General features: G+C 43.5%; 1 protein-coding gene across 1 annotated transcript in view; it reads right to left on the minus strand.

Moving 5' to 3' along the window:
- SLC4A5 (solute carrier family 4 member 5) overlaps window positions 1-5,888 on the minus strand; it is a 109,048-nt gene extending 103,160 nt beyond the window's left edge. The window contains exon 1 of the mRNA XM_066267421.1: window positions 5,859-5,888. The gene's annotated coding sequence lies outside the window, so the exon portion shown is untranslated. The remainder of the gene's footprint in view (window positions 1-5,858) is intronic.
- Between the last annotated feature and the right edge of the window lie 2,156 nt (window positions 5,889-8,044).

Here is an 8,044-nt window from a genome sequence, read left to right on the forward strand (position 1 = left end):
CTTGGCCTGACCAGGCAGTGGCGCAGCGGATAGAGAGTCGGACTGGGATGCGGAGGACTCAGGTTCGAGACCCCAAGGTCGGCAGCTTGAGTGAGGGCTCACCTGGCTTGAGCACAAACAGCTCACCAGCTTGGACCCAAAGTCACTGGCTCGAGCAAGGGGTTACTCGGTCTGCTGAAGGCCTGCAGTCAAGGCACATATTAGAAAGCAATCAATGAACAACTAAGGTGTCACAACCTAAAACTGATGATTGATGCTTCTCATCTCTCCATTCCTGTCTGTCCCTGTCTATCCCTCTCTCTGACTCTCTGTCCCTGTATAAAAAAACAAACAAACAAAAAAACCCACATTGTCATATGACAGAAGACTCAGGAAAGTAAATATTCACTGGGAAAATAGAATTGGGTGTGTTGGTGAGGAAAACAGTGAGAATGGACATTGAGGTCATCTAGCAGTGTCTGCTACACTTTCTAGCACCCGTTACCTACTCTCCTCACCCATTTTTAGAACCTCATTTTGTTCGAGTGGAGACACAAGACCCTTAATTGTCGTGAACACCTTCTCCAACCGAGGGCATGAATTGTCATCTGTCTAAACCAGTGGTAGTCAACCTGGTCCCTAGCGCCCACTAGTAGGCGTCCCAGCTCTCATGGTGGGCAGTAGCGGAGCAATCAAAGTATAAATAAAAAGATTTAACTATAGTAAGTTGTTTTATAAAGATTTATTCTGCCAAACTTAGTGAAAATCCAACAGAAAGTACTTAGTGAGTAATTAGTATTATATGCTTTAACTAGCTGTAACTCTGCTTTATAAATTTTATCAAGTAAAGTTACTTCTCTACTTTATAAATCACTATTACTGTGGAACCGGTGGGCGGTTAGAAAATTTTACTACTAACAAAGATACAAAAATGGGCAGTAGGTATAAAAAGGTTGACTACCCCTGGCTCTAAACCATTCATAGTTTATGGCCTTTGGCCAATAACTGATTTTAGGATTAGTCATGTGACGCTATCAAACCAATAAGATTTAAATGAAAGTTCACTGGTTAGAGCTGCTGGAAAAGCTTTTATTTTCCCAATAAAAAATGAGAGAATAAAAAATGATGGAATACACATCTCACTCTTTATCCTCCACCATAACCTGCATAGACCTTGGACGTGAGGCTTCTAGAAGAAGCAGCCACCTTGCAATAATGAGAATTTGTCCAAAATGGAAAACTTGAACAAACCTGGGTTCCTGATAATATCACTGAGCTCTGGACTGCTCACATCTGCGCTTCCTGTTATGTGAAAAAAATATCTACCTTAACAGCTAGCCAAGTTGTGTCACTTTTAGCTGAAAGCCTTCCTAACTAACGCATAATACAACACTATCAGGAGTTCAAACGAATGAACTAGATCCCTATCTCAAGCACATAATGAGTAAAAAAGCAAGTTGTAAAAAGATACACACAAAATGACTCTATATATATATATATATATATATATATATATATATATATATATATATAACTTAAAAACACAAAATAACTTTAAAGCACACCATATTGTTCTGGCTATATTTATAAGTAATTTAAGTGTAAATCATGTGAGGGATTGCAAAAATTAAAGCAAGAAATAAAATGTGATCATGGTACATAATTATGAGTTTTGGAACTAGTTTTTGAATGAACTGAAACAGTGATGATATATCCACATGGAGAGGGTAAAGGAGAGAGATGGGTATGGTATAAGGCAGTTAAACAGTCACTTGTTAGGTGGCTAATTTCTATTTTGATAAACAGCAGAATATATATGTTTATGAGAGGAGTATAAGTAACCACCAGAAAAAGCTAAAAGAATTCCAACTGGCTGACTTTGGGAAGTAGAACTGTGGGGTGTGCGCAAAGCTAGGATGGAGTTCTGTAGCTGTTTATAATATGTTCTTACATGTGTTGATTGGTTTTTACATTATGGTTATGTATTATTTTTATTTTAAACATTTTAAGGCAAATAATAGAATTTGACAAGTGTGGTCCCACTGTATGCGGTAATTGTATCCCCTGTAAATCCATGCTTAAATATATTTGTTAAAAGCAAATCATGTTTAAAATACTCAGAACTACAGAACAAAGAATGCTTTAAGACAGTGGTTCTCAAACTTGAGCGTGTGTCAGAGTCACTGGGAGAGCGGGGCCCCACCCCAGCATGTCTGACTCGGCAGATCTGAGGTGCAGCCTGAAAGTTTATGGGCCAGCAAGTTTCTGGTTGATGCTGCTGCTGCTAATCCAGGGATCATACTTTGAGAACCGCTGGTTTAAAGAAACAGCTCCTAATTTATATTTTCTATTAAATTGAATCTCCATACTCTGAGTTTGCTTCACATGCATAACAATATCACGTCTTTTCATTCAAACTGGGTACCATAAACAGGTAAGTTGAGTGAGAATGCACTGGTAGCATTTATAGATTAGTGACTTTTTTGAGAGTTGATTCCTCCTTGGCATGGCATGCAGAGTAAAGAGAAGCTGAGGAACAGACCTTCTTTCTTGATAGAGAACTATCTTCTAATGGTTTAGGGAAGGCTGACTCCACCTCTCCCCAGCCTCAAACAGGAAAGGCCAAGTGACTCAGCCTGGCCAATCAATCACCCATCATTCCGCAGCCGCAAACACTGGGGTGATCCCATGTCCAAAGCGGGGCCAAGCAGAATTCTTCCCAGGACATATCCACTTGATTCATCTAAAAACACTGCCTCCACTCTTCTCTAGTTTATGAGGCTAATCAGCTTGGGGACTACTATCTTGCCTGCCACCTAGAGGGAAGCATGGGGGAATGGAGTGTTGATAACATTGTAACTCCCCTAGTCAGTTAGTTCTGAACTGGCCTTCTTAGTTGTGTTAGGCTGATAAATTTCCTTTATTATTTTTTTTCTCACATTTGAGTTGGGGTTCTGACACTTGCAGTCAATGGTTCCTAACTAATACAAATAAAATATCTTTCCAGTATGTTTTAAAAATGTGTTCTTTAATGTTTGAAATACTATAATTTTTTCAGACTGGAAACGGAACAAAAGTGAACACAAAATAACAATCCAGATGCCAGTTGAGATGAAAATTCTACAGAACTACAGAAGCACAGAGACACACTGCTGCTCACATTTGGGGAGGTGGGGAAATGCACACTTCCCAGCCCTGCACTCACTGAGACCATTCCCTTCTCTCCTCCCAGCAACTGGAGAGCAGCTCCCTCCCAGGAGTGGGCAGAGAGCCGAAGGACCAGGACTGTCACAGATCCTCTTCAGAGGAAGCTGTCCATCTGAAGCCAGGTGCTGGTGGTGTGGAGAGTGTTTAGATGAACTACTGTTCTGATCTGACAGCTGCAGGGCCCATCCTAAAAATTCCCAGTCATGACCTAACCCATGAAACAAAATTTCCATCTCTAGCATTTCATATAGTGTTTATTTTTATTTATTTATTTATTTTCCTGAAGCTGGAAACGGGGAGAGACAGTCAGACAGGCTCCCACATGCGACCGACCAGGATCCACCCGGCACGCCCACTAGGAGCAACGCTCTGCCCACCAGGGGGCGATGCTCTACCCCTCCGGGGCGTCGCTCTGCCGGGACCAGAGCCACTCTAGCGCCTGGGGCAGAGGCCAAGGAGCCAACCCCAGCGCCCGGGCCATCTTTGCTCCAATGGAGCCTTGGCTGCAGGAGGGGAAGAGAGAGACAGAGAGGAAGGAGGGGGGTGTGGAGAAGCAAATGGGCGCTTCTCCTGTGTGCCCTGGCCGGGAATCAAACCCGGGTCCCCTGCACGCCAGGCCGACACTCTACCGCTGAGCCAACCGGCCAGGGCTCCTATAGTGTTTATTAATTAAATGTCAGATAGTTTGCTTTCTTAATCTCATTTGATCCTGACCAAATTTCATGAAGTGCATAATTTTCACCACTACCCTTTTTTCAGAGAATTAAGAAATTTCTTCCTGTATCACAGAGCCAGGCTTGGTGGAGCCAAGATTCAAATTGGAATCTATCTGATTCCTGGACCCAAGGAATGGAGGGAGGAAGAAGAAGAAGAAAGGAAGGAAGGAATAACGACAGGAGAGATGGGGGTGAGGGAGGATGATCTAGAAGAAGCCTCCCACTTCTGGGTTCCAGGCCCTTTCTGAGGTCCAGCCAAGTTCCTGTCCCTCCCAGTGGTTTCATAATGCCCCTCCTTTCTCTTCAGCTAGCTTCAGTTGCTTAGAGTTACTTGTACCCAAAGAGTATTAACCAGTACAACCATCCACTATAATGTGTTACCAAAGGAACGTTGTTAGCAACACACCAGCCCCTGCCTTGTAGCAAACAAAAGAACCTGTAACAGCAGTTTTTCCTACACCAGCCCCTCCACTGCCCAACTAGCCACTGGGTGTTTTCCAACCATCTTTGCATCATATATGGTCTTGGTAGGGAACATGGTTTTACGGCAAGGGATCAAACCAAATTCTCTTCTGGGTCAGTTAAGGGCCCCACTCTATTTTATTGCGTCTGCTACCAGCATGTGATCATATCTGAGATCCCTGAGAATCCAAACCTTACTGACCAAATCAATGTCCTAAGCTTGTAAGGCCAAAGGCCAGGGTGCCACACCAACAAACAGACATCCAGGGCCCTAGTCCAAGTAGCCTTCACATCCACTGCAGCAAGGAGGTGGTGACAGAGCCAACCTTATGGATAAATAGCACATTTTGATCAAAACTCTAGTGATTGAATCACTGGCCACTTAACACTTCCCCACCCCACCCACAAGGGTACTTCAATTAAGTCCAACAAATCTACTTTGTTCCATATATTTGCAGTGGAAACTGGAAACAGAACAGATAGTTTAATTTCCAGGGAAGAAGGGTAAACTATGTCCTTGGTGAGATCTTAACTCCTCAAGATGAGACACAAGATCTCTGAAAGAAAATTAGGGGAAAAAGGTCATGCCACATTTATCAGTCAGCCCTTTGAGAGCTTTTTCTCTCACCCTGTCTTTTAAACCATTTGACCTCATCATATCTAAGATCATGGGACCAACCCAACAAGGTATCTAGTGAACCCTTCTGAGAGCCCAAAGAAGTACAGAAAAGAGCTCATCTGGGATTATGTTGTGAACTGAATGAACAAGAATGACACAGGATCACGCTGGGCTTTAAAAAGCTAAACTAGAAGCTAGAGAAAAGTCATCCTCCCAACAGATGGCTTTTCCATTGCCTTTGTACCCCGCCCCATCATGCATGTCTCCAGAGAGGAAAGACAAAACATGCAAACAAAATATCCCTAAGCAAGCCACCACTACCAAAACCGGGTACTGTACCCAAAGCCTCACATCAGAAATACGTGATGAGAGGAGGCTAGCCATTGTTCAGTTTCTGTCCTGAGATGTTACATTAACAGGAGTAATTTATTTTCCCATGGCTCTCTGAGAAAGAGGCAAGTCTCAGGGGATTTTCCTTCTTTATAAATATTTCAGCCAGTGTCATAAGTATAGCAAAGATAATATAAACTTACAAGCTTAGAAGAAAAAGATTCTCAGTTCCACCAGAGAACCAAAACAACTAACTCACCCGGTACCCAAGAGCTGAGTGTCCCGTCGTTTCTGTCCATGTGGCGTGATGTCTTAAGCCCCAAAACAGTGAACTCAAGGCACCAGGGTGACTAATACAGTGTAATCTTTTTAAAGGAAAGGCAAATATCCAATGGTCATTTGGAGGATTTATCCGGCTTTCCTGGTGTTTCCCTTCTTGGTGTGTGAAGCTCACTCTTAGACATTCTGCACTTACTGTGAAGCACGTTTTTCCTTATCTACAGAGCACCATCTACCATCCCTGAAGCTCCAAGATGCAAGCTTACCTCCAGAGTCTGAGTGCCAGAAACCACGATCCAAATCTCAGAAGGCCAGAGTCACTTGCTCTGTTGCTGTTGGATGGCAAAAAGGACGCTTTGTGATTTCTAGGCTGAACAGTATTTGGGGCATTGGAGATTGACTTGTGGGGCTCAGTGGCGGCCAGCCATGTGACCAGGGTGGGGGAAGGGACACTCTTGCAGGGTGATCCTGTTGACTATCAGACCAGGGTAGTGCAGGGTCTAAACAGAGCTGGCCACAATTATAAGCAGATGTCTTTGCTCTAAATTTCTTCTTGGATTTTAACTTGGTGATCTTTCTATGGTAGTGTTATATTTCAGCCCGGACTTTGAAATATTGGTTTATCTCCCTGCATAGTTGCTAGCCCAGATACTTTTTGGATTCTGTCTTAAAAAGATGTTAGAGATAGGGGTCTAAGAGTCTTTAAAGATGACCCACCTCCACCCCAAGGTCACTCATTTCATAGACAGGCGGTGGCCCATCCAGGAGCCTGCAGACGCCTGGGTCTGGTTTTACATACTGAGGTGACTTTGATGGCTAGCACCGATAATTACAACTTCCTTGAATGTCTTTAACCTATAGGTCATTAAGTTTGAGGACTGCTGTGATGCCAATAGTAGATCTTATCTCACTGCAGGCCCCTAAATCTGCACCGATCAGATCAAGGCATGGTTTAGAAGTTGTGGCAGTTTGTACTTGTGGCCAATGAGTTTGTATAAATACGTGTACTGATATTTATTATCTTTATCACAGTCTTCATTAAATACTCCAAGATGATCTTTTTGGAGAGATCAAGGGACATCAAAAGCTGGAGAGGTCCTGGATCGCAAAGACCTTGAAGACTTCTCAAGACCATAGCCATGTGAATAACCTTCTAGTTCGCTTCTGCCTCCCCACCCAATGGTCTGTGCTGGCTGCCTGCTAACACAGGGAAGCGGTAGTAATGATGGCAGAAATGGCCGAGGTGGAAGTGGTAGGTGGAATGGCAGATGTGGCAATATGCAATTGGGTATAATGGAGGTGGAGAGATAGAGATGGTGGTGAAGAGGTGTGTATACAGGTGGTAAGGTGTAATTGGAAATCGTGGAGGTAGTGGTGATGGAGGAAGGGATGCGAGAACTTCCTAAATGGTAGAGTAAGAGACTCATGTTACTGCTATGCTAATGACCCTGAATAAACCTGAACTGCTATGACCACAAGGATATAATGGTAAAGCTTTGGCAATAGGAGTCTAGAGAACCTTATTCTGTCCCCAGAGCTGAGTGAACTTGGAGCAGAGTTTGCACTTAATAAATAGTGGCTTATTATGGGGCACTCCTCTCTTGCCAAGTACTTACCCTCCCCTACTAAGTAGAAGCTTCTGTCTTTTCTGAAGTCTCGAGAAAAGTACTCTCACTCACCTTTACCTCCTCACTCACTTCTCTACCTAGTGGAGGAAGGGTGGCTCTGTGTTTGATGAACCAGGGAGAATAAAACGGTCATGTGCCAAGTCTCACCCTTCTGAGAACAGAGAAGGCCTGAACCGGCCTCCTCTCCTCCTCCCTTCACAGTAAACTTGCCAGGACAAGTTCTTTCTCAGGGAGGGGGTCTTTCAGTGCTGAGTAGATGAGTTTGACTCAAGGGGAAAATCAGGAAGCCTGAATGTTAAACCAAATTCTCCAATCAGCTTTACCTGTCATAAAACTATCTTGATTTCTAGCTGTTTGATTCCTGTATCTTATTTCTCATTCAATTCCAAGCATAACAGAAATATTATGAACAACTATCGCCCTCAAATTCCAATGCCAATGAATTAATAAAAGAAACTGCATGAAGTTAATGGGACTTAAATGGTCTCTAAGTTTCCTTCAAGCTCTAACATCCTGTGATTGTTTTGAGTCTGTGTCTCTGGAGCATAACAAACAAATGTTCATGGAGCTGGGGGTGAAGGTTGAGACTCTTACTGGACAACTTAATCTCTGACTCCCTTCCCGCTTTTTCAACAGAGGGAAGACCTTGTTCCAAACACCTTCCTCTTCTCTCTCCACTAGTCCCTGGTATCTGCATTTCCTGCCCCCTTTGGTTGGGAGCCCGTGATGAACCCCTTCAGACCCCCTCATTGATACCCACAACTTAGTGTTCCTGTCTTGTATAGCTCTTGGTTAAATCAGCCCACCGTTAACCTTCCCGTCCA

The sequence above is a fragment of the Saccopteryx bilineata genome, chromosome 3 (assembly GCF_036850765.1).
Source record: "Saccopteryx bilineata isolate mSacBil1 chromosome 3, mSacBil1_pri_phased_curated, whole genome shotgun sequence".
NCBI lineage: Eukaryota > Metazoa > Chordata > Mammalia > Chiroptera > Emballonuridae > Saccopteryx > Saccopteryx bilineata.